The sequence below is a fragment of the Taudactylus pleione genome, unplaced genomic scaffold (assembly GCF_031769625.1).
Source record: "Taudactylus pleione unplaced genomic scaffold, aTauple2 ptg000507l, whole genome shotgun sequence".
Lineage (NCBI taxonomy): Eukaryota > Metazoa > Chordata > Amphibia > Anura > Myobatrachidae > Taudactylus > Taudactylus pleione.
The window spans coordinates 815,372-841,828 of NW_028284909.1; the positions used below are offsets into that span (position 1 = coordinate 815,372).

The 26,457-nt window shown below is 50.0% G+C and overlaps 1 pseudogene across 1 annotated transcript in view; it reads left to right on the forward strand.

Annotated features, from left to right (window-relative positions):
• The window catches only part of LOC148501663 (uncharacterized), a 41,271-nt pseudogene extending 16,207 nt beyond the window's left edge, over window positions 1-25,064 (forward strand). The window contains exons 4-6 of the transcript XR_015870030.1: window positions 4,560-4,668; window positions 16,857-16,970; window positions 24,813-25,064. The product of XR_015870030.1 is annotated as an uncharacterized LOC148501663 (transcript). The remainder of the gene's footprint in view (window positions 1-4,559; window positions 4,669-16,856; window positions 16,971-24,812) is intronic.
• The last annotated feature ends 1,393 nt before the right edge of the window (window positions 25,065-26,457 follow it).

Sequence of the window (26,457 nt, forward strand, 5' to 3'; positions counted from 1 at the left end):
CTGGTGGGCGTCTAAATACATACCGCGATCGCACGGCAAGACATAGTGGGCGTGCTAATGTCTTGCTAGCGATCGTGGGATTTGCATACTTTGGCAGCTGGCGGCTGCGTACGAACGTATCCTAGCGAACGGGTCTGAATCAGGCCCTGACAGTGGATATACTCACCATCAGAATTGCCAGGGGTATGCAAACATGGGAAGAACGTACAACCTACACACAGATAGGTTGGATTTTAACCCATAACTCCAGTACTGTGAGCCGGCAATGTTACCCACTGTGCAACCATTCTGCATAGGGCACATACACAATCTCAAGGTAATATAAATAGGACACTTAGGGTCTGATTCAGAGCCGGACGCTATTTGCGCTCGCTCGTTCAGAAAAAGGGGGTGGCTATTTAAATTAACCGTTCGCTCTTTGCGGTCTGTTGACGCCTCCATGTCTGAACGAGCGAACAAAACATGCGGTCGTTTTTTTGTACAAGACGCCCCCTGGCCGCTCGCATCATACGTCATGTCCGCTATTTATTAGATTAATCGAGTACATCGAACAGCGTATGAACTGCTCGCTATTCTTGTGGTTGGTTTTTCCTACCGCAATATTGCGAGTTCTGGCTAAAAGACAAGCAAGTGACGTGGTCGATGACGCTGCTTTCTTAATTATGCACACCCTTAAAACGCCCGTTTTGACCTTTAAGCACGCCTGCGTTCTGATCTCCACTCCCCGTTTTCAAGCACCTTCCCCTGTTACCACCCACAAACGCCTCATCCTGTCACTCAAAATAGCAGGCTTTCGCTATATAGCGAACAAACGATTTCTGGCCGCACTGACTGGTTGGCGCATGCGCATTACAACCCATACGCATGCGCAGATGTGCGAACATCGCTCGGAACGAACGAGCGGCCGCTTACGAGCGGCTCTGAATGAGACCCATAAGACTAAAGTACACAGATGGAATTTTGGTTGATTAAATCTTCATCTTACTCAATTTGTCTCATTATAAGCACTGTCGGGATACGTTTAGGAAGCCGGCGGCCGCAATCCCGACCGCCGACTTCCCGAATCCTCTAGACCCGCCTAGGGTTAAATAACAAGCGTCTAAAATCTAGACGCCTGTCATTTTCCCGACGCCGGGAGACAGGCACCCGGCATCCCGCTTGAAGGGATGACGGGCGCCGCGAGCGGACAGCCGCGGGGGGGAGGGTTAGGTTTAGGGCACCCGGGGGGGGAATTAGGGTTTAGCAGCCTCCCAGGAGGGTTAGGCTAGAGGAAGGGAGGGTTAGGGTTAGGCACCCCCAGGGGGGACTTAGGGTTAGGCACCCCCCAGGGGACAGGTTTAGGCAGCGGGGAAGGGGGGGTTAGGGTTAGGCACTTAGAGGGGGGAGGTTAGGGTTAGGCACTTGGGGGGAGGTTAGGGTTAGACACCCCTAAGGAGGGTTAGGGTTAGGGGGGTTGGTTAGTATAGTTTATACTTACCTTACTGACGATTAGGATTTCCAGCGCTGTCGGTCTTCCGCTGCCGGGCTCTGCTGTTTTGTCGGGCTGCCGCAGCCGGGAATCGAACCACCGGTCATGTGGCAGCCGGCTTTTCATACCAAATGCGCACTGTCATTATAAGTGTCTAGGACATCACTATTCAGCAGAACTTAACAGTGAGTTATATTTATGAATGCATCACATGAGACATTCAAATTAATTGTTATAAACAAACAAAGTGGAGTTTGGGCCAATCAGAGAACAGATCCGGCCCGAGAACATTCACCTCGGAGGATATTTACAGCTTAAGAATAGTCAGCAGACTCCAACTTCTCTCCAAAGAAGTCAGATACAGTCTCAGTAAAGACTCACCCCTTATACACTGTAGTCCAACTGCACAATTATATTTTGGTGCAAATATTGGAGGTTTTTAGAAATCAGGAGGATGGGATGGGAACAGAGGAGAAAAGGGATTATGGCAGGGTGAGGGGTGGTATAATATACAGTATATTATATACATTTTACACAAGTTTTTTAAAATTATTGTTAAATTTAAGAAAACTATGACTTTCATGTAAGGAAAACATGGGACTTTGGGCCTGATTCAGAGATGATCGCTATTTGCGCTCGCTCCTTCAGAAAAAGGGAAATTCAAATGAACCGTTCGCTCCTTGCGGTCTGTTGCCGCCTCCATGTCTGAACAAGCGAACAAAACATACGTACGTTTATTTGAAAAATACGCCCCCTGGCTGCTTGCATCATACGTCATGTCCGCTATTTATTAGATTAATCGAGTACATCGAACAGCGTATGAACTGCTCGCTATGCTTGTGGTTGGTTTTTCCTACCACTATATTGCGAGCAGTTCTGACTATAGAACAACCAAGTGACGTGGTCAATGACGCTGCTGTATTAATTATGCACACCCATAAAACGCCCGTTTTGACCTTTAAGCACGCCTGCGTTCTGATCTCCACTCCCCGTTTTCAAGCACCTTCCCCTGTTACCACCCACATACGCCTCATTCTGTCACTCAAAATAGCAGGCATTCGCTATATAGCAAACAAACGATTTTCGGCCGCAATGACTGGTTCGGGCATGCGTATTAAAAACCGTACGCATGCGCAGATGTGCAAACATCGTTCCGAACGAACGAGCGGCCGCTTACGAGCGGCTCTGAATCAGGCCCTTTGTTTGTCGAAGGGCTTAAGGTGGCCACACACATGGCGATCTGCACACGATCAGCCGATGTGTATGATTTGTGTACGATTTCCCTTGAAACTCTCCCCGGCAGCTCAGCACACGATCTGCACATGATTTGGTGTCCAATCTTCATACGATCTCTCCTGCAGTCAGACTGTCACAGTGCATCGCCTCCTAGATTGTCAGGTCTGCCGTGCAGTCTGCGATGCAATGTGCGAACAGCGGGGACGCGCATGGCATCGTGATCGTGACTAGGGACTCATGATTTCCTCACGATTTTGGCCATATTTTACACGATCTGTCGTTCCAGTCAGAATCAGCCAGAACGGGTAACATATTGCTATGTGTTTGGGCACCTTAAAATGGCACTGGGAAGATGGATAGGTTGCTACCCACTGGAGTCGCCATTTGCTTCCTACCAATGGAACTCTCTACTTTTCCCTGTCAGACTCTCCACCTCTCTACAACACTTCAAACTGGCTCTCAAGACCCACTTCTTTATCAAGGCCTTCCAGCTCTCATCCTAAGCCACTGCTCCATGCTCTTTGCTCACTGTGTCTCCCCTATGTCACCCCTGCCTGTCTGCTCCTCCCTTTTAGACTGTAAGCTCTCATGAACAGGGCCCTTCTCCTTCATGTGCTTTTCCTTTCCTCACTTATACCATCATCTCTTACCCTCTGCCATTAAGAAGTGCGCAGTCTTCGTCCAGGGCCCCCCTCCTCTCTACCCTGCACAGCAGCACAGTAGACTCTGGGCCTGATTCAGAGCCGCTCTCTCGTGCTGTGCATTCGCAAGCGGCCCAATGTTCTGTGTATGCGCACGCTTCATTCTGCGCGTGCGCGAACTACACACTGCGATCGCAACCCATTCGCTCGCCCAGCAAAGGCAGCCCAGGGTAATGAGTGACAGGAGAGTCCGTTTGTGGGTGGTTACAGGAGCAGGACACTAATAACGGGGGGTTGGAGATGCGAACGCAGGCGTGCCTGGGTGTTTCAACGCCATTTTAGAGGCGTGCATAATTAACAGGCAGCGTCATAGTACACGTCACTTGTCATTTTTTTACACTGATTCCCTCGCAATGCTTGCGGTAGGGTAAAGCTACCTCCAGCACTGCGTTCACATCCAATGGTGCTCGATGTACCAATGTTTTAATACACTTCCTGGAGATGGCGTGTTGCTGGTGGGCGGCTCTGCCTGTGCGATTGGGCGTATGCATACACTAAGATATGGTGGGCGTGCTTATGCCTTGGCGAGCGATCGCTTCCCGTGGCGTTACTTTGACAAATTTGCATACGCATCCAGCGAGCGTACGCAGATAGCGAACGGGTCTGAATCAGGCCCTCTGAGCACTAGTAGACTCTAGCGCTGTGCCAGAATCTACTGCGCAGCAGCCATTTTCCCCGTGATTTGTGCAGCGCTGCTGCCGCTGTCACCGGTCTCCAGAGAGGTAAGTATTGAAGAAATGGGTGCAGGGTGTGCGGGGTCGGCCCTCTTGGACCCAGGGTCCCGTGTGCACCGCATAACCTGCACCCACTAAAGCTACACCAGTGCCCTCTGCCGACAATGGTTCTGCTGCCCTGCTGCATAGTTTGGTATTACAGTATGGCTGCTGCAGCAATGTTTATAAACCTTGTTTATGTCCTGCAACGTTCTGTACGTCACTTTTTCCTTGTTTTGTTCATACTATTTCTGGTTATGTACTCTGTAAGGAGCTGTGGACCCCTTGTGGAGCTATATAAATAAAGGATTATAATAAGGCGAAAGACCTGCAGAAGAAGGAGTTTGGCTAGTCCTTTGTAATGCAGGTTCTAGGTTTATGCATCTAACTTGTTTTGTTTTTTTTGTGTTGAAAATGATGTCTTAATTGATGTGATCACAGATGGGGGATGTCCCACCACACAAGAGATCCTGAACATCTGTATAAGTTGGAAGGGTCCCACCTATACAGCGCCTACCTCTCATCCCTCCACATCGATCCCACTGACAAGGTGAGTGTGCTGTGAGACCATCCTTTATACCCATTGGCTTGTGAGCCTGTGCTTATTCATTCACTATGCAGATGAAGGATAAATAAAAGGCACAAACCTGATAACGTAATAAACAATTTGTAATATACACAAACTATGGGCCTGATTCAGACCCGTTCGCTAGATGCGGCCACTCGCACCCAGCGTATGCAAATTCAGTTAAGTGACGTCAAGGCAGGCGATCGCGCGGCAAGGCATAAGCACGCCCACTATGTCTTGGCGAGCGATCACTGTGTGTTTATAGACGCCCATCAGCCTGTCTTTAGACGCCCACTAGCATACGTCATCTCCAGGAAGTAAATACAGCCATCGGTACATCGGGAACCACCGGATCAGACCACAGCGCTTGTGGTTGACTGTACCCTACCGCAAGCACTGCGAGCAGTTCTGTGTAAAAATCAACCAGGTAACGTGTACTATGACGCTGCCTGTTAATTATGCACGCCTCTGAAACGGCGTTGAAACACTTAGGCACGCCTGCGTTCGCAACTCCACTCCCCCCGTTACTACTGCCCTGCCCCTGTTGCCACCCACAAACAACCTCTCCTGTCCCTCATTCCACTGGGCTGTCTTTGCTGAGCGAGTGAGTGCTTCCCGATCGCTCAAACTAGTTCGCACACGCGCACTGCGATGCATACACATGGGCAATTGCATAATGTCGGTCGCGTACGAGGTCTGAATCAGGTCCTATGTGTTTTCCAGACTGAGACATATACACAGGTAGGTCCTGTACGTGCCCATAGTACAATTCAAGCTACAGTATATATTGATGATTACATGTCTGCCCTCCATTTCTTCAAAGTTTTTGCAGAGCATGATGGGATATTTGGAAGGTTATTTTCCCTTTTGATCTGTGCCCTGTTCTTGGTGCCAATGGAGATCACTCTATAGGCTGGGATGTGTTTTTTACCAGAGACATGAATGGAGGCTTAGGCATGGTGGGTCTGTAGCAGCTGCCTGCTTGGAGGTGGGGGAGGCCATCGCAGAATAAAAACGCAGCATGATAAGTCTAAGGTTAGAGCACTTTACAGTCATTGGGGGTGATTTAATTCAGCGCAATGTGAATAGCGCCAGGAAGGAGTTCCCGGAGCTATTCAATTGATCGCACTGATAAATCTGACTAGAGGATTTCTGCTCGCATCCTCCTGAGATGTGAGCAGAAATCCGACTTAAGTGCCAGCCTCGATGCTGTTGTCCTGCTTAGCGCGGCGCTACCATCATCACAACTGGCATTGAAGTCAGAGAATGCCGGTTACCGCGACTAAACACCCGTGGTGACTGGCATCTCTCGACTAAGTGTAGGGCGCGATGGGGACAATTGAATCGCTCCGGGAACTCCTTCACATTGCGCTGAATTGAATCACCCCCACTGTGGGTAACACAAATTAGATGAATTGGGCTGGGTTAGAACAACCTGTGGCCAATCAGAGCAAGTTTGAAGGGTATCCTGTACTTAGCTGGAGTCTGGACAGAAGCGTGAAGGAGTGAATAGAATAGCGCTAAGTGTGTCCAAGAGAACTGGGGATCCTACAGATTGCTTCAGCTTTGGATGGACTAATCCTTTACAGCAGTGGCAGAACTAGAGAGTGGTGGGCCCTGGTGCAAGAATATGCTTTGGGCCCCCCTATGCAGTGCCCCTAGTAGTGGTCCCCTTATGCAGTGCCCCCAGTAGTGCCCCATATACAGTGCCCCCAGAAGTGGTACCCCCTACGCATTGCCCCCAGTAGTAGTCCCCCCTATGCATTGCCTCCAGTAGTAGTCCCCCCTATGCAGTGCCTCCAGTAGTAGTACCCCCTATGCATTGTTCCCAGTAGTAGTCCCTCCTATGCAGCGCGCCCCCAGTAGTAGTCCTCCCATACAGTGCCCCAGTTGTAATCCCCCCGAGGCATTGCCCCCAGTAGTAGTTCCCCCTATGCAGTGCCCCCAGTAGTAATCCCCCTTATGCATTGCCCCCAGTAGTAGTTCCCCCTATGCAGTGCCCCCAGTAGTAATCCCCCCTGTGCAGTGCCCCCAGTAGTAGTCCCCCCTATGCATTGTCCCCAGTAGCAGTTCCCCCTATGCATTGCCCCCCAGTAGTAGTTCCCCCTATGTACTGCCCCCAGTAGTAGTTCTCCCTATGCAGTGCCCCCAGTAGTAGTTCCCCCTATGCATTGTCCCCAGTAGTAGTCCCCCCTATGTAGTGCCCCTAGTAGTTCCCCCTATGCAGTGCCCATAGTAGTAGTTCCCCCAAAGCAGTGCCCCCAGTAGTAGTGTCCCCTGTGCATTGCCCCCAGTAGTAGTTCCCCCTATGCAGTGCCACCAGTAGTAATCCCCCCTACCATTGCCCCCAGTAGTAGTTCCCCCTATGCATTGTCCCCAGTAGCAGTTCCCCCTATGCATTGCCTCCAGTAGTAGTTCCCCCTATGCAGTGCCCCCAGTAGTAATCCCCCCTGTGCATTACCCCCAGTAGTAGTGTCCCCTATGTACTGCCCCCAGTAGTAGTTCTCCCTAAGCATTGTCCCCAGTAGTAGTTCCCCCTATGCAGTGCCCCCAGTAGTAGTTCCCCCTATGCAGTGCCCCCAGTAGTAGTTCCCCCTATGCATTGTCCCCAGTAGTAGTCCCCCCTATGTAGTGCCCCTAGTAGTTCCCCCTATGCAGTGCCCCCAGTAGTAGTTCCCCCTATGCAGTGCCCCCAGTAGTAGTGTCCCCTGTGCATTGCCACCAGTAGTAGTGTCCCCTGTGCATTGCCCCCAGTAGTAGTTCCCCCTATGCAGTGCCACCAGTAGTAATCCCCCCTACCATTGCCCCCAGTAGTAGTTCCCCCTATGCATTGTCCCCAGTAGCAGTTCCCCCTATGCATTGCCTCCAGTAGTAGTTCCCCCTATGCAGTGCCCCCAGTAGTAATCCCCCCTGTGCATTACCCCCAGTAGTAGTGTCCCCTATGCAGTGCCCCCAGTAGTAGTCCCCCCTATGCATTGCCTCCAGTAGTAGTTCCCCCTATGCAGTGCCCCCAGTAGTAATCCCCCCTGTGCATTACCCCCAGTAGTAGTGTCCCCTATGCAGTGCCCCCAGTAGTAGTTCCCCCTATGCATTGCCCCCAGTAGTAGTTCCCCCTATGCATTGTCCCCAGTAGCAGTTCCCCCTATGCATTGCCCCCCAGTAGTAGTTCCCCCTATGTACTGCCCCCAGTAGTAGTTCTCCCTAAGCATTGTCCCCAGTAGTAGTTCCCCCTATGCAGTGCCCCCAGTAGTAGTTCCCCCTATGCAGTGCCCCCAGTAGTAGTTCCCCCCTATGCATTGTCCCCAGTAGTAGTCCCCCCTATGTAGTGCCCCTAGTAGTTCCCCCTATGCAGTGCCCCCAGTAGTAGTTCCCCCTATGCAGTGCCCCCAGTAGTAGTGTCCCCTGTGCATTGCCCCCAGTAGTAGTGTCCCCTGTGCATTGCCCCCAGTAGTAGTTCCCCCTATGCAGTGCCACCAGTAGTAATCCCCCCTACCATTGCCCCCAGTAGTAGTTCCCCCTATGCATTGTCCCCAGTAGCAGTTCCCCCTATGCATTGCCTCCAGTAGTAGTTCCCCCTATGCAGTGCCCCCAGTAGTAATCCCCCCTGTACATTACCCCCAGTAGTAGTGTCCCCTATGCAGTGCCCCCAGTAGTAGTCCCCCCTATGCATTGCCCCCAGTAGTAGTTCCCCCTATGCATTGTCCCCAGTAGCAGTTCCCCCTATGCATTGCCCCCCAGTAGTAGTTCCCCCTATGTACTGCCCCCAGTAGTAGTTCTCCCTAAGCATTGTCCCCAGTAGTAGTTCCCCCTATGCAGTGCCCCCAGTAGTAGTTCCCCCTATGCAGTGCCCCCAGTAGTAGTTCCCCCTATGCATTGTCCCCAGTAGTAGTCCCCCCTATGTAGTGCCCCTAGTAGTTCCCCCTATGCAGTGCCCCCAGTAGTAGTTCCCCCTATGCAGTGCCCCCAGTAGTAGTGTCCCCTGTGCATTGCCACCAGTAGTAGTTCCCCCTATGCAGTGCCCCCCAGTAGTAGTCCCCCCTATGCACTGCCCCCAGTAGTAGTTCTCCCTATGCATTGTCCCCAGTAGTAGTTTCCCCTATGCATTGCCCCCAGTAGTAGTTCCCCCTATGCAGTGCCCCCAGTAGTAGTTCCCCCTATGCAGTGCCCCCAGTAGTAGTTCCCCCTATGCATTGTCCCCAGTAGTAGTCCCCCCTATGTAGTGCCCCTAGTAGTAGTTCCCCCTATGCAGTGCCCCCAGTAGTAGTTCCCCCTATGCAGTGCCCCCAGTAGTAGTTCCCCCTATGCAGTGCCCCCAGTAGTGATCCCCCCTATGCATTGCACCCAGTAGTAGTGTCCCCTGTGCATTGCCCCCAGTAGTAGTTCCCCCTATGCAGTGCCACCAGTAGTAATCCCCCCTACCATTGCCCCCAGTAGTAGTCCCCTCTATGCATTGCCCCCAGTAGTAGTTCCCCCATGCAGTACCCCCAGTAATAGTCCCCCTATGCATTGTCCCCAGTAGTAGTCCACCCTATGCACTGCCCCCAGTAGCGCCCCCTCCCTTATATAGTGCCCCTAGTAGCGGCCCCCCGTATACAGTGCCCCTAGTAGCGGCCACCCCCCCTATGCTGTGCCAGTTCCTGTGTCCCCTTACACACACCCACAAACCCCCCCCACAAATTACCTGTTTCCCCGCTCCTGCCGTGATCGCTGCTGTCTGCTCCTCCCGGCCCGCTCTTCTGCACTATGGGAGAGATGTCATGATGTCTGTCCCATCACCCGCTGAGGAGCGGAAGCGGGAAGGCGGAGCTCATGAGTGAACTCCAGCCGGCTCCCTCCGTGGACACAGCAGCCAATGAGAGCCGTTGGGGGGTGTGTGTTTGTTACTTTGTAGTGCTGACTGCTCTCACTGCGGTCTGCACTACACTTGTGGGGCCTGGGGGACACTAGCGGTGGATGCAGCAGCAGCTATGGGCCCCTGCACCACAGTGGGACCTGGTGCAAGTCCCGGCTGCACCGCCGCTAGTTCCGCCACTGCTTTACAGTGTACTATGGGCCTGATTCAGAGCCGGACGCTATTAGCACTCGCTCGTTCAGAAAAAGGGGGTGGCTATTCAAATGAACCGTTCGCTCTTTGCGGTCTGTTGCCGCCTCTATGTCTGAACGAGCAAACAAAACATGCGGTCGTTTATTTGAAAAATACGCCCCCTGGCCGCTCGCATCATACGTCATGTCCGCTATTTATTAGATTAATCGAGTACATCGATCAGCGTATGAACTGCTCGCTATTCTTGTGGTTGGTTTTTCCTACCACTATATTGCGAGCAGTTCTGACTATAAAACAACCAAGTGACGTGGTCAATGACGCTGCAGTATTAATTATGCACTCCCATAAAACGGCCGTTTTGACCCTTAAGCACGCCTGCGTTCTGATCTCCACTCCCCGTTTTCAAGCACCTTCCCCTGTTACCACCCACATACGCCTCCTCCTGTCACTCAAAATAGCAGGCATTCGCTATATAGCCGCACTGACTGGTTCGCGCATGCGTATTACAAACCGCAGATGGGCGAACATCGCTCGGAACGAGCGTACGGCCGCTTACGAGCGGCTCTGAATGAGGTCCTATGTGAGTAGAGATGTGAGGCTCCAGGGACGGCCCTGATTCAGAGCGAGCGCTCTGTCAGAGCGTCCGGCTCTGAATCAGGGCCACAGAGCGGGTGCTCGGAAAGGTGTTGTGGTGCTAATATAGGTTGCAAATCAGGCAGGGGACAGTGAGGTAGCTGTTCCAACATATTGCATAAAAACTAGTAAGCTTCATTCATTTTTCTGCATTATGTAATGGACACTGGACAAGAACTGCATTATATAATGATAACAGGTCTATTACATAACGGCTATAAGAGACATTGGGCCCGATTCAGATTTGGGAATAGCGTAAGAAAGAACAAGTAACTGTGCATCTTGGTAAAACCATGCTGCGCTGCAGGTGGGGTTAGATGTAAAATGTGCAGAGAGATTAAATTTGGGAGGGGTTTGTCCAAACTAGGGGTGTGCACCGGCCACTTTTCGTGTTTTGTGTTTTGGTTTTGGATCTGGATCTTTCTTCGTGTTTTGGATCTGGATTGGTTTTGCCAAAACCACCCTTCCGTGTTTTGGGTTCTGGGTTTTGTGTTTTGGATCTGTATTTTTTTTAAAAAAAGCATAAAAACAGCTTAAATCACAGAATTTGTTGGTTTCTCTGCTCCTATGCTATTATTAACCTCAATAACCTTAATTTCCACTCATTTCCAGTCTATTCTGAACACCTCACACCTCACAATAGTGTTTTCATGTCCAAAAGGTTGCACCGAGGTAGCTGGATGACTATGCTAAGCGACACGAGTGGGCGGCACAAACACGTGACCCATCTAGGAGTGACACTGCAGTGGCAGACAGGATGGCAGTTAGAAAAACTAGGCCCCAAACTGTACATAATGCAAAGAAAAAAAAGAAGTGCAAGATGGAATTGTCCTTGGGCCCTCCCACCCACCCTTATGTTGTATAAACAGGACATGCACACTTTAACAAATCAATCATTTCAGCGCCAGGGTCTGCCACACAACTGTGGCTGAAATGATTGGTTCGTTTGGGCCCCCACAAAACAAGCTGGCAATTAATGTGTCCCTGCACAAACTGGCTCTACGGAGGCAAGATGTCATCCTCATCCTCCTCATCCACCGATTCCTCACCCTCTTCAGTGTGTACATCCTCATCCTCACAGAGTATTAATTCGTCCCTGCTGGAACCACAGGTCCCTCTGTACGTTCTGGAGGCTGGTCTCCCTGGAAGAGTTGATAATTCATTTTATGAACATCATCTTCTCCACATTTTGTGGAAGCAACCTCCTACGCCTTTCGCTGACAAGGTTCCCGGCTGCACTAAACACTCTTTCGGAGTACACACTGGAGGGGGGGCAACTCAGGTAAAATAGAGCCAGTTTGTACAGGGACCTCCAAATTGCTTCTTTTTCCTGCCAGTACAGGTACGGACTGTCTGACATGCCTACTTGGATGCTGTCACCGATGTAATCCTTTAACAGACAGACGCACGCTTGTCGCTGCTGCTTTGAGGATTCAAGTGCGGCTACAGCCCACACAATTCACAAAGACAGAAAAAAAAAAAGAATATTTTTATTGTTTGTGGAGCACACTTTGAGGGTTACACCACCCTTTAACAGACAGACGCACGCTTGTCGCTGCTGCTTTGAGGATGCAAGTGCGGCTACAGCCCACACAATTCACAAAGACAGAAAAAAGAAGAAGAATATTTTAATTGTTTGTGTAGAACACTTTGAGGTGTCACCACCCTTTAACAGACAGACGCACGCTTGTCGCTGCTGCTTTGAGGATGCAAGTGTGGCTACATCGCACACAAGTCACAAACACATTAAAAAAATAGTTTTTTATTTTTTGGAACACTTTGAGAGTTACACCACCCTTTAACAGACAGACGCACGCTTGTCGCTGCTGCTTTAAGGATGCAGGTGCGGCTACAGCCCACACATTTCACAAAGACCGAAAAAAAAAGAACAATATTTTAATTGTTTGTGTAGAACACTTTGAGGGTGTCACCACCCTTTAACAGACAGACGCACGCTTGTCGCTGCTGCTTTAAGGATGCAGGTGCGGCTACAGCCCACACATTTCACAATGACCAAAAATAAAAGAACAATATTTTAATTGTTTGTGTAGCACACTTTGAGGGTGTCACCACCCTTTAACAGACAGACGCACGCTTGTCGCTGCTGCTTTAAGGATGCAGGTGCGGCTACAGCCCACACAATTCACAAAGACAGAAAAAAGAACAATATTTTAATTGTTTGTGTAGCACACTTTGAGGGTGTCACCACCCTTTAACAGACAGACGCACGCTTGTCGCTGCTGCTTTAAGGATGCAGGTGCGGCTACAGCCCACACAATTCACAAAGACAGAAAAAAAAAGAACAATATTTTAATTGTTTGTGTAGCACACTTTGAGGGTGTCACCACCCTTTAACAGACAGACGCACGCTTGTCGCTGCTGCTTTGAGGATGCAGGTGGAATCTAGACGGGATTTGGAACCGAGGACACACTAACTCCATCAATTGTCTAAATCCCACTGCACTAATGTCGGATACCGGACGCACGTCTAACACCAACATAGCAGTCAAGGCCTCAGTTATACGTTTTGCTTCAGGATGACTGCTGTCGTACTTCATCCTCATCGCTAGGGACTGTTGGAGGGTCAATTGTTTAGTAAAAGTAGTGATGTTCCTACTTCCTCTCTGGGATGATGAACAACTCCCAGCAGCAGCAACAGCACTAGGAGGAAGAGGTTCTTGATCTTTCCCTATTTTATTTTTATCGGAGAAAGTTTGGTCCTCCATTTATGTTATATTGATATATATACGTGCGGCTAAAGCGCACACAAACACAGAAAATATTATTTTATTTTTGCTGGAGAGTAGTGCACTTTGTGGGTTACACCACCCTTTAAGAAATGAGCCAGCCGGCTCTTTACTTATGGGACACAGGCGCACGCTTGGCGCTGCTCCTTTGTTGATGCACGTGCAGCCACAGTGCACACAATTCACAAACACAGAAAATATTTTTTTTTTTGGTTTGGACTGGAGTGTACTTTCGGGGGTTTCAGCACCCTTAACGGTCAAGCCAGCCGGCCCTTTACTTATGACACAGGCGCACGCTTGGCACTACTTTGTTGATGCACGTGCGGCTACTGCGCACACAATTCACAAACACAGAAAATAATTTTTTTTTTGGTTTGGACTGGAGTGTACTTTCGGGGGTTACAGCACCCTTAACGGTCAAGCCAGCCGGCCCTTTACTTATGACACAGGCGCACGCTTGGCACTACTTTGTTGATGCACGTGCGGCTACTGCGCACACAATTCACAAACACAGAAAATAATTTTTTTTTTGGTTTGGACTGGAGTGTACTTTCGGGGGTTACAGCACCCTTAACGGTCAAGCCAGCCGGCTCTTTACTTATGACACAGGCGCACGCTTGGCACTACTTTGTTGATGCACGTGCGGCTACTGCGCACACAATTCACAAACACAGAAAATAATTTTTTTTTAGGTTTGGACTGGAGTGTACTTTCGGGGGTTACAGCACCCTTTAACGGTCAAGCCAGCCGGCCCTTTACTTATGACACAGACGCACGCTTGGCACTACTTTGTTGATGCACGTGCGGCTACTGCGCACACAATTCACAAACACAGAAAATAATTTTTTTTTTGGTTTGGACTGGAGTGTACTTTCGGGGGTTACAGCACCCTTAACGGTCAAGCCAGCCGGCCCTTTACTTATGACACAGGCGCACGCTTGGCACTACTTTGTTGATGCACGTGCGGCTACTGCGCACACAATTCACAAACACAGAAAATTATTTTTTTTTTGGTTTGGACTGGAGTGTACTTTTGGGGGTTACAGCACCCTTAACGGTCAAGCCAGCCGGCCCTTTACTTATGACACAGGCGCACGCTTGGCACTACTTTGTTGATGCACGTGCGGCTACTGCGCACACAATTCACAAACACAGAAAATATATTATTTTTTTAGCACTTGGGGGGGAGCACCCCTGATGGACAGAGCACCCCCTGGACAACACTGCAGCACTCCTTTAGGACTGGGACACTGCACAGGACTTTGGAGTGGACTACACAGCCCTAACTCCCACCCTCCCTCTTCACTGTCCACAGCCGAGTGAGAAAATGGCGCCGACGTGGGTACCTTATATAGGATCCAAAACCCGCGAGACTCGGAAGGCGGGATGATGACGTTTTGCCTCGATTTCAGATCCGAGTCAGGCGGGAAAAGTCGAGCCTGATTCGGATCGGACTCGGATCGGGGGGGCTCGGGGGGGTTCGGATTTCAGAAATCCGAACCCGCTCACCCCTAGTCCAAACTGACATCTACATTGCAGTGTAAAAATAAAGCTGTCCAGCATTTGTGGGCTACATGCAAAATCAGCCAGTATTTACTCCACATGCAAAAAAACATGTATGTAATTGCACCCCTTGCATTGCAGCATGGTTTAACCAGGTGCACAGTACCTTGCTCTATCTTATACCCTTTCACACTGTGGGCTCTATTTCCTACAATCCGCATTTGTAATGCAGATTGTAGTGTGATATTACTGACTGAATTCGCAATGCGAATTCAAGCAATATCACAGGGATTTTCTACAAATCCCTTGCAGGGACAGAGCTTGTGATAAAGCTCTGTCCCTGCGAATCCCCTCTGCACACTTATCACGGTATTTTCGCAAAAAATACCGTGGCAAGTGCCGACGCGTGCGCCAGCCGACCGTTGCTAAGCCCCTCCCCCCGCGATCACGGACCTTCCCCCTGCGACCCCCCCCTCCACCTTAATTACACTTACCTGCAGTCATCGGTGCTCCGGTGATGTCCTCCGTGGCTCTGGTCAGCTGACATCCCATACTGCACTGGGACTCAGTCAGGTGATGACCGGGCCCCAGTGCAGGCTGGGAGACCAGCTGTCTGGAGGGAGGACATCACGGGAGCCCCGATCACTGGTCCCTGGACTCAGGTAAGTTTTTATTTTTTACTTTTTTTTTTTTAGAAGAGATCAGCGTGTGGTCTGTTTAGACCACACAGCTGATCACTGGGGCCAGCTCCAGGCTCTGCCCGTTAGAGCGGAGCAGGAGTCCAGTAACCGGGGAGACCCTGGATAACGCCACCTCCAGGTGGCGTTATTATCACAGGGCTTTCCCCGGTATTTTTTCATTTTATTTTTTGTAACTTTGGCCAGATCACATTTCCCATTACAATTATGGGAAATGCGATCTGCTTACTAAAAATAAGTGATAATTAGGGCTTGGAGTAGAATTTTACGAATTCTACTCCAATTGCCCTGTCGTAACTTTAGGTGATACTAAAATAATGTGAAAAGGGTGTGAAAATACCCTTTTTCACTTTATTTTAGTAAAAATAATGTTAATAAATAGAGCCCATAAGAATCAACCCAGTTCTGGCATATGTGTGAAAGGTCCGACTCGGGCTGACAGCCCCGGATCCGCGACCCTGGTCTCTATGAGGGTTTTTCCCAGGACTTACGACCCGGGTCGACAACCCAGCTCAAGTGTGAAAGGTGCGATCCGGGTCTTGATGATCCAGGTCACGCCTAAAAGAATTTGATTGGCCTGGGACAGTAGCGCTTGGAGATGACATAATCTCCTAGCGTCCACTGAATGCCTAAAAACCCAGGTCACTGTAGGACCCAGGACCGGTGTGAAGGGTGACGATCCAGGAATAACCCAGCTCGTCACCCTTGTGTGAAAGAGGTAGCCCGGCTTCAACCCATGCTCAGTGCACCGGGTCCGAGCCAGGTTGAAGCCGGGATTTTATATCTGAAAGAGGTATTACTCTATTCCCAAATCTGAATCATGCCCATTGTTCCTTGAAAATTAATTCTGTTGCTTTCTAAAGAAATGCTGGATGCTGTATAGAAAACGGGAGATTACATTAATACCACTTTTCCATCTGCATGCCGGGTCGCACCCGGGATTATGTTCATGCGCCCATCCCGGCTGCGACCAGGCTGAGAACCCTTTCAGACTGGTGGCCCAAACCGGCACTAATGCCGAGTCGATTACTTCATCAGCATCACATGGTGAGGCGGCACTTGGAGATGATCTCATCTCCAAGTGCCAGCTCGTCCTATGCAGAGAACCTGACCCGTGTCACATCGACCCGGGTTACCCGTTCACACTGCATCACGAGCAGGGTTGAACACGCTTATTTCAACCTGGCCCTTTCACACTGCACAATAACCCGGGTTGTGCTTGTTAACGTGCAATAACTCAGGTTATTGCTGCAAGTGTAAAAGGGGTATAAGTGACCACAGACCTACTGTGCAGAGTAATTGGTGTCCTGTAAGTGGTCATAGGTCACCTGCACAGAGTCACTGTGATTCTAAACTAATATTCATGTGAATGTAACTTACTGGATCAATTCTCCAGAAACCAGTGACATATCTCCATCGCTAGCTCTGACATAACATATGGCTACACATCTAGTAAATGACTGAGGTGATTGTGGTCCTTCCTTCATCACTGGACTATTCCAGAGTTCGCTATATATTAACGTTAACACATTTTACTTTGCACAGAATCCACCGCACAGAACCAAGTTCCCGACGTCCTCTCCAGCCCCTAAACAGAGGCAGCAGCCACACAAGTTGAGCACAGGATTGGGGCGAGAGCCAGAGCTGAAACTCACAAAGGTCGGACACCTTTTATATTTCTCCTTCTACTCAGCACATTGGTAGGAGTGAATCAATCAGGAGGTTGTAATCCAAAAATAACATGTTTAACCTTTAAGATCTTACAGAGGGAATAAAAGTGTGTGTGGGGGGGAGGGTAATTTGGAGCAAGTACCTCGGGCCCACCTCTCTCAGGGCCCCCCATCCTTTAATCATTTTGTGTGACTGTATGTGTGCATGTATGTGACTATATATGTATGTGTGTATAGATTGTGACTGTATGTGTGCATGTATGTGACTATGTATGTATTCATGTATTTATGTCACTACTATATATATATGTATGTACAGTATGTGTGTGACTATATATATGTATGTGCATAACTGTGTGTGACAGTATGTATGTATGTATGTATGTATGTGCATAGGTGTGAGACTGTGGGCCTGATTCAGAGCCGGACGCTCTGACAGAGCACTCGCTCTGAATCAGGGCCGGCCCTCTGGTTTTTCAGAACGGCCTCCTAGCCGCTCGCATAGCTGTGGGTGACCACCCACAGCTATAGCGAGCGGCCATGATGATGGTCGCGATGGTCAAGACCATCGCGACCATCGGGCTTGCGACGAGACCATTGTGGTAGGGTCTCGTTGCCGCAAGCCCAAGAGTGCTTTCGGCTCAAACAGAGCCGAAAGCACCCCCACTTGTGATGTCAGTGGGGCCGGCCCCAGACGGTAGGTGTTCCCATGGGAACGCCTCCGTCTGGGCAGCCACGCCCCCGGCCCGCCCACCAAAGGGCGGGTGCAGCCCAGCAGCTGGGGAAGCGATGTACGCGCATGCTGCGTGACATGAAATGGGGGTGTGATATGTGACAACACCCCCTCTTCATGAACATGCTGAAGACTTGCACACAAGAACCCAATGCCCATGTCCCAAATGTTGCTCTTTGGGGCACCCCCTGTCTTCAGTGCCCCGGGCACCCCAAAGCCTTAATCCAAATGCTACCAGTCTAAACCGAATGGTGTACCAAGCCCGCTAGCATCTATCTCACATGTAACTTTCTCACACATGCAGCGGGTTCTCAGCTGAATCTTCTTGTCACACTAAGGGGTATATTTTACTAATGAGTGGTTTGTCAAACCCACCGATCATCGGCAACTTTATCAATAGAAATAAATGTTAAACCAGGCTTGCTTAACATTAGGTTCGGTTGCCATCTCAAAACTATCGTTCAAAGTCGCTGATGATTGTGGCTTTGATAAACCATGGCATAGTGAATCTAGACCTAAGGCTGATGAGGAGTCCAGCTCCAATGTGCATGAATCCTACATTAATATTAATGCATATGTATGATGTATGTATCTAAACTGTTTTGTTTCAATGGATAATTCTGCAGCGGGTGACTCAAAATGCCCAGCTGACTCCTGTAGCCCTGCTCCAATGGCGTGACAGTGCGCACAAAGCTTACCGTGCAAAACGTTTTCACATCTAACATAGGATTGAGCTAGCCACCATAGTAATATCACTTCCTCTCTACAGGACTGATTCAGCGATGTACACTATGCCGATTTTATCGCAGTTGAGCCATAATCGGCAAAGAGCGCATGCGTCTTAGTCTTAGTGTGGAAAGTGGCAAAAGAAAAACGCAGGCGTGTCGCAACCATTTTGGGGGGCATGTTACACCCTGCGTCTGCGATCCTGTATGCAAGAAATATAGCTCCGGCGTCTCTGTACACACGACCGTTCTACAGGACCATAGACTCAGGACTGCGATAATCGAATGACTGGCGACCGATGCTGCGTCTTTGTACACAAATGCTTGGATTTGCATCTACGACATTTGCATATTTTCGTAAAGCAGCTGCGTACACAGACGCAGCTGCAATGGCATTAGTGTACAACTCTGAATCAAGCCCTATGTCCTGGAGGTCTGGTGTACAGATCTGATCACTATACTCTAGGGCCCCCATTTATCAATGATTGCAATTGCAATGCGATCTGGGCATGACATTTACCGCCCATGATCGCATTGCAATATGCGATCATAGCGCCCGGATGTATCATGCAGGTGTAAGAGGGGTGCAGTGCAGTGCCTGCTGCCGTGCAGGTGTACTTCAGTTCCTTACCTTGCGTTGCACCCTCTCACCTTCAGGCCGCGTGTTGAACAAACGGTCCTGGAACTCCCAAACAGAACACGGACACGATGACCTAGGGGGAAGGAGACGATGTGAGTGCCGTCCCTCCTCACGTCGACCGACACGCCCTACCGAAACGAGGGATAAGTGCCCGGAGAGCTGCCAGGGCTGCTGCGCATGCGTAGTCTCACTGACTGCACATGCACGGCCGCCATTGCCAGGGAAGGGGACTGGAGGATTCCTTCGCCGGCTAGTTATGCACGGTGTAGCCCATAGGCTACAGAGGCTAATGCCATCTGAAGATGGCATTAGCCATTATACGGGATGTCGGTAAATTTGGCAGCATCGCATCCCCCATAGAGACCTATGGGAGATGCGGCTGCCGGCAGGAATGGAGAGATCACAGATACCTGCTGCGGTCCCTCCTTCATACATCCTGGGAAAACTTAATATTTGTGTTCAACCCCCGAAAAGGGGGTTAAGCCCCGCCTCTCGCTGTAAATTGCTGCGATTAGCGCATATTTAAATAGGGGCAGGGCCAAATGATGCGATTCTTGTATAATTGCATCATTAAGACCTGCCCCCTACTAGGAGACCCCCGATCAGGAGGTGCAGGGGGTTACCCGAAAAATCATGACCCTATGTGGCTTCCAGGAGAGTAGGCATGTATAACATAGTGATATCACTACCTCTCTGGGCCTGATTCAGACCCGCTCACAAGCGGGTCGATGTTGGCCCAGTGCGCATGCGCACGACGGAGGCGGCTCTGTCGTGTGCATGCGCGAGACCTGGATAGCGACGGGCAAACCGTCGCTCCGGGTTTTGCTACAAAGGGGGCGTGCTGTCGATGTTGAATGACAGCATGCCCCCTTTGGTGGGCGTGCCGAGGGCGTGGCTGGCCAGATGGCACGCCCACCAGTGGGGCCAGTCTGGGGCCGGCCCACTGACATCACAAGTGTGATAGAGCCAAAAGTACTCCAGGGCTTGCGGCAACGAGACCCTATCACAAGGGTCTCATCGCAAGCCCGATGGTCGCGATGGTCTTGACCATCGCGACCATCTTCCTGACCGCTCACTATAGCTGTGGGTGGTCACTCACAGCTATACGAGCAGCCAGGAGGCCGCTCTAAGAATACAATAGGTGGGCACTGATTCAGAGCGAGCGCTCTGAAAGACCGTCCGGCTATGAATGAGGCCAACTGTGTCCTGGAGATCTGGTGAATAGATCTGATCACTATACTCTAGGGGCTCTATTTACTACAATCCGCATATTGAATGCAGATTGTAGCGTGATATTAACGACTGAATTCGCATTGCGAATTCAGGGAATATCACAGGAATTTACTACAAATCCCTTGCAGGGACAGAGCTTGCGACAAAGCTCTGTCCCTGCGAATCCCCTTCGGATCCTTATCACGGTATTTTCACAAAAAATACTGTGACTAAGTGCCCGCGCCTGCGCCAACCGGCCGCCGCTGCTACTCCCTCACCAGCGCTAAGCCCCGCCCCCGGTGCTAAACCCCCCCCTCCCCCCAGCAAACCCCCTCTCCCTTAATTAAACTTACCTGCATGATCCGGGCCTCCGGTGATGTTCTCCATGCCTCCGGTCAGGTGATCTCCCATACTGCACTGGGACCCGATCACCTGATGACCGGGCAGCAGTGCACTATGGGAGAGCAGCTGACTGGAGGGGAGTCATCACCGGAGGCCCGATCACCAGTCCCTGGAGTCAGGTAAGTAAATTTTTTTTTTACTATTTTTTTTTTCTTTTTTTTACAGTAATCAGCTTGCGGTCTGTTTAGACCACACAGCTGATTACAGGGACCGACTCCCAGATCTGCTCTCCCCGTTAGAGCAGAGCAGGAGTCCGGTAACCGGGGGAGACCCTGGATAATGCCACCTCCAGGTGGCGTTATTATCACAGGGCTTTCCCCGGTATTTTTTCACATTTTATTTTTAGTAACTTTGGCCAGATTACATTTCCCATTATAGTTATGGGAAATGCGATCTGCTTTACTAAAAATAAGTGATACTTAAGGCTTGGAGTAGAATTTTACGAATTCTACTCCAATTGCCCTGTAATAACTATAGGTGATACTAAAATAAAGTGAAAAGGGTGTGAAAACACCCTTTTTCACATTATTTTAGTCAAAATAATGTTAATAAATAGAGCCCTATGTGAGATGTTACCAGTGATATATACAGTGATATCACTACCTCTCTGTGGGGCGTATTCATGATGTTAATTATCGGGGTCCGAGCGGACCCCAATAATTAACATTCTAACTCACTGCGGCACCCGGAGTGAAATCAGCTGTCCCCGCGAGCGGGTTCACTGCTCCTTTTCAGATCAGTGAATCTTTTCCCTGCTCCTTTCGGAACAGTAACGGGACTGCACATGCGCACAAGAGCCCCGACGTCCAGCGGAAGAAGCCATTCCACAAGAGGAAGGTAAGTGGGAGATATCTGTAATATTTCCGGCTTTACCTTCTTGATGAATGGCTTGATAACTTAGGGCCTGATTCAGAGCCGTTCGCTATTTGCGGTCGTTCGTTCAAAAACAAGGGGTGGCTATTCAAATGATCCGTTCGCAAATTGCAGTCTGTTCACACCTCTAAGTCTGAACGAGTGTGCAAAACATACGCTCGTTTATTTGTTAAAAACGCCCCCTGGCCGCTCGCACCATACGTCATGTCCGCTATTTATTAGATTAATCGAGTACATCGAACAGCGTATGAACTGCTCGCTATTCTTGTGGTTGGTTTTTTCAACCGCTATTTTGCGAGCAGTTCTGAGTTAAAAAAAACCAAGTGACGTGGTCAATGACGCTGCTGTATTAATTATACACTCCCTTAAAACGCCCGTTTTGACCTTTAAGCACGCCTGCGATCGGATCTCCACTCCCCATTTTCAAGCACCTTCCCCTGTTACCACCCACATACGCCTCATTCTGTCACTCAAAATAGCAGGCATTCGCTATATTGCGAGCACATGAATTTCGGCCGCACTGACTGGTTCGCGCATGCGTATAACGATCCGTACGCATGCGCAGATGTGCGAACATCGCTCGGAACGAGCGTACTGCCGCTAGCGAGTGGCTCTGAATGAGGGCCTTAATTTTTAAAATTGCAGGTGAAAATGGGCATTTTGACCAACTTTTGTAAAAATTAAGGGCCTGATTCAGAGCCGTTCGCTATTTGCGGTCGTTCATTCAAAAACAAGGGGTGGCTATTCAAATGATCCGTTCGCACATTGCAGTCTGTTCACACCTCTAAGTCTGAACGAGCGAGCAAAACATACGCTCGTTTATTTGATAAAAACGCCCCCTGGCCGCTCGCACCATACGTCATGTCCGCTATTTATTAGATTAATCGAGTACATCGTACAGCGTATGAACTGCTCACTATTCTTGTGGTTGGTTTTTTCAACCGCTATTTTGCGAGCAGTTCTGAGTTAAAAAAAACCAAGTGACGTGGTCAATGACGCTGCTGTATTAATTATGCACTCCCTTAAAACGCCCGTTTTGACCTTTAAGCACGCCTGCGTTCGAATTCCACTCCCCCGTTTTCAAACACCTTCCCCTGTTACCACCCACATACGCCTCATTCTGTCACTCAAAATAGCAGGCACTCGCTATATAGCGTACAAACGATTTTCGGCCGCACTGACTGCTTCGCGCATGCGTACTAAAAACCGTACGCATGCGCAGATGTGCGAACATCGCTCGGAACGAGCGTACGGCCGCTAGCGAGCGGCTCTGAATGAGGGCCTAAGTGATGATAAATAGGCCGCTGTGTCCTGGAGATCTGGTGGTATAGATCTGATCACTATTTTCTAGGTGAGATTTACCAGTGATGTCAGGGCCGTAACTAGGGTGGTGCGACCAGTGCCATGGCACAGGGCACCGCAGGGCAGGGAGCACTGTTTGGGCCTGTCAATTTTCCTGTTTATCATTCTCACTTGTAGCTTCCTCTTCTTTTATCCCCAGCATCTCCTGACCTCCCCTATCTCTTCCCTGGCCCTTCCCCATAAGGCCATGGCCCTTCTTCAGGTGCACTATATTATGTCCTATTTAAAATATGGGGGGGGCACCAATGCTCTCACTGGCACCAGGGGCGCCGAGAGGGGGGGGGCAGGTACAGATTACTCGGGCCCGGGCTTCCTGAGGGGCCCGGCGGGGGCCAGGTTCGGCGCTGCACCCCCCCCCCCCTCACAGCAGCCCAGCACACAGCATGTGCTGAGCTGCAGTGGAGCAGCCACACCAGTCTCCTATGCCTGTGGGGGGGAGCGATCACACTGATCGCGCCCCCCTGGCTTTGAGCAGGGCTGAGGGGGCTCAGAGCGAAGCGGTGCTGCAAAACTATTTTTTTGGCCGGAAAGGGGTCGTGGGCATGCCTCCTGTGGTTAGGCCATGCCCCCTTCCGATCGGATCCCTCCCAGCATGCCCCGCAGCCGCCGCATCTCTCTGCTTATGCGCAGATGGACTCCCGGGTCATAACCCCGGAAGTCCACGGCGCAGAGCGGATCGCAAAAAAACAGCTCTTATCGGAAGAGATGTCCTTTGTGGTACTGATTGCATATGCAATGAATAGGGATGCGAAGCATCGCAGGATATACTCCAGAAGGTTGGTACATCTCACCCTAGGTGAGATGTTACCAGTGATGTATATAGTGATATCACTACAGGTTGAGTCTCCTATATCTAAAATGCTTGGGACCAGGGGTATTTTGGATATCGGAATATTTCGTATTTTGGAATATTTGCATATCATAATGAGATATCTTGGGAATGGGACCCAAATATACACACAGAGGCCCTGATTCAGAGCCGGACGCTCTGAAAGAGCTCTCACTCTGAATCTGGGCGTTTTGGTTTTTTTTGTGCGGCCGCCTGGCCGCTTGCATAGCTGTGGGTGACCACCCACAGCTGTTGCGAGCGGCCAGGATGATGGTCGCGACAATCAAGACCATCGCGACCATCGGGCTTGCGACGAGACCCTTGTCTCGTGGCCGCAAGCCCAAGAGAGCTTCTGGCTCTAATAGAGCCGGAAGCTCTCTCACTGACATCACTGGTGATGTCAGTGGGGCCACTCACAAACGGCAGGCGTTCGCTTGGGAAAGCCTCTGTTTGTGAAGCCACCCGCCAGCAACACCTTCAAAACAGGGCGAGCTGTCGATCAACATCGACAGCCGCCCCTTTTGTAGTGAGCCACGGAGCAAGAGATTTTCTCCCTTGCTCCGGGGCTTGCGCACGCGCACTGCGGCCGCTGCGCATGCGTAGAGCACACCATCGGCCCGCTCGCGAGCGCTCAAACGCTTGCGAGCGGGTCTGAATCAGGCCCAGAATGCTTTTATGTTTTATATACACCTTATACACACAGCCTGCAGGTAATTTTATACAATCTGTTCAATAATTTTGTGGCTCAAACAAAGTTTGTGTACATACATTAAATTCATTTATGTTTCATATACACCTTATACACACAGCCGGAATGTAATTTTATACAATATTTTTTTTTTATAATTTTGTGCTTTAAACAAAGTTTGTGTACATTGAACCATCAAAAAAACAAAGGTTTTATTATCTCAGTCGTGTTCAAGAAATTCAGTATTTCGGAATTTTCCGTATTTCGGAATATTTGGATATAGGAGACTCAACCTGTACCTCTCTGTGTCCTAGAGATCTGGTGTATATAACTGAACAGCATTGATCACTATTTTTTGTTTCTCCAGGTGGCCTCTGTATCTGTCCACGTCACTGGATTCAGCCCGTCCCATCACCTGCAGTCCCTGTTCCAGCACTGGTCCCAGCCCAATGGGAAGACTAGACTGAAAGTCGCCTATGACTTTAACCGCAGCCTTCTTGTGTAATGACCTCTGGGACTCACATTTCAGAGTTTTGGTAATATTTGGTGGAGGAGTGGAGAATTTTTATGTCACAGAAAGGTATATTTTCTACAATAAAAGCTAGTGATTAATACGTTATCATCTATTATATCTGTTCTAAACTAGGAGTTGCAATGCCCACAGTACAAGTATCATATTGTTAATATGGTTCTTCATCATTTGAGACAGTAATGAAGGTACCCATACATCAACGACGGATTGCCGCGATCCTGTGATGCTGCAACCCGGTATCGCAGAATTGAAGAAATCCAACATGTTGGATTTTCCAGATATGACGATCGCGATCAAAAAATGATCATGATCGTTAAATTGGGGACATTTAACATGTAAAAGTTCAGTGATCTCGCGACGGATCGCTGAACATTGATGGTGGCCGGTCGTCATTTCTGACTGGCAGATCAGCATTACCGATCACATCGCGATGATCCGTTACAGATGTATGGGTACCTTAACTCGGTCCTCAGGACCCCACACAGGTCACATTTTGCAGGTAACCCAGCAGGTGCACAGGTGTACTCATTACTCACTGACACATTTTAAAAGATCCACAGGTGGAACTAATTATTTCACTTGTGATTCTGTGAGGAGACCTGGAAAACATGCACTGTTTGGGGTCCTGAGGACCGAGTTTGAGAACCTGTGTGCTAGCCAACGATGCCACGTACAATTCACACCTAGGTATGAAGACTATGGGGTCTATTTTTCATTAAATATTTGCGGCCCATCCATTTCCGACAGCAGCCGCAGCCCCCTTGTTTCTAATATATGGGGGATTCAATGCTGTCAGGTTGACCAAGCTCCGGAATACGAACCTATAGGCTACACTATTCACTCCTCTATCGGGATTCATGCGCATATCCGGTCTACTGCCCAGGCATGTGCTGAGGCCATTGCCGGTAAATTTTGTATAGTGTAGCCTGCGTCTAAGGATGAGCCGGAAGTCACCATCAGCTGAGCGCCAGACCAGGAAGACACCGCTGGTGCCACTGAACCTGCCGAACCATGTAAGTCACCACTGGAACAAGTTGTCGACATTGTAATCATATCATACTTGCCGACTATCTGGCTGCCCCTTCCGGGAGGCAGCAGCCAGATCGGCATCACTGGGGGGCGTGACCAGCAAATGGGGGCGGGGCCGGCCAGATGACATGTTTTGTGGGCGGAGCGGGGGCGGAGCCACGCGAGCACGTCAATTTGGCCCCGCCCCCGCTACACACTGCCGATATTACAGGCAGTGTGATGCAGGGGGCGGTGCCAAAATGACGCAAATCGCGTCACCGCCCCCCTTCGCTGCCGGGGGTTTTACAAACAATTGGGGTGGGCCAGGAGGGGTCGGCGGCAGCCAGGAGACTTGCCTGCCTTCCCGGGAGGTCGGGAGCGGCACCCGATTTTCGGGAGGCTCCCGACCAAATCGGGAAGGTAGGTAAGTATGAATCATATCGACATTTCATCGTTGTTGACATAATGTTGA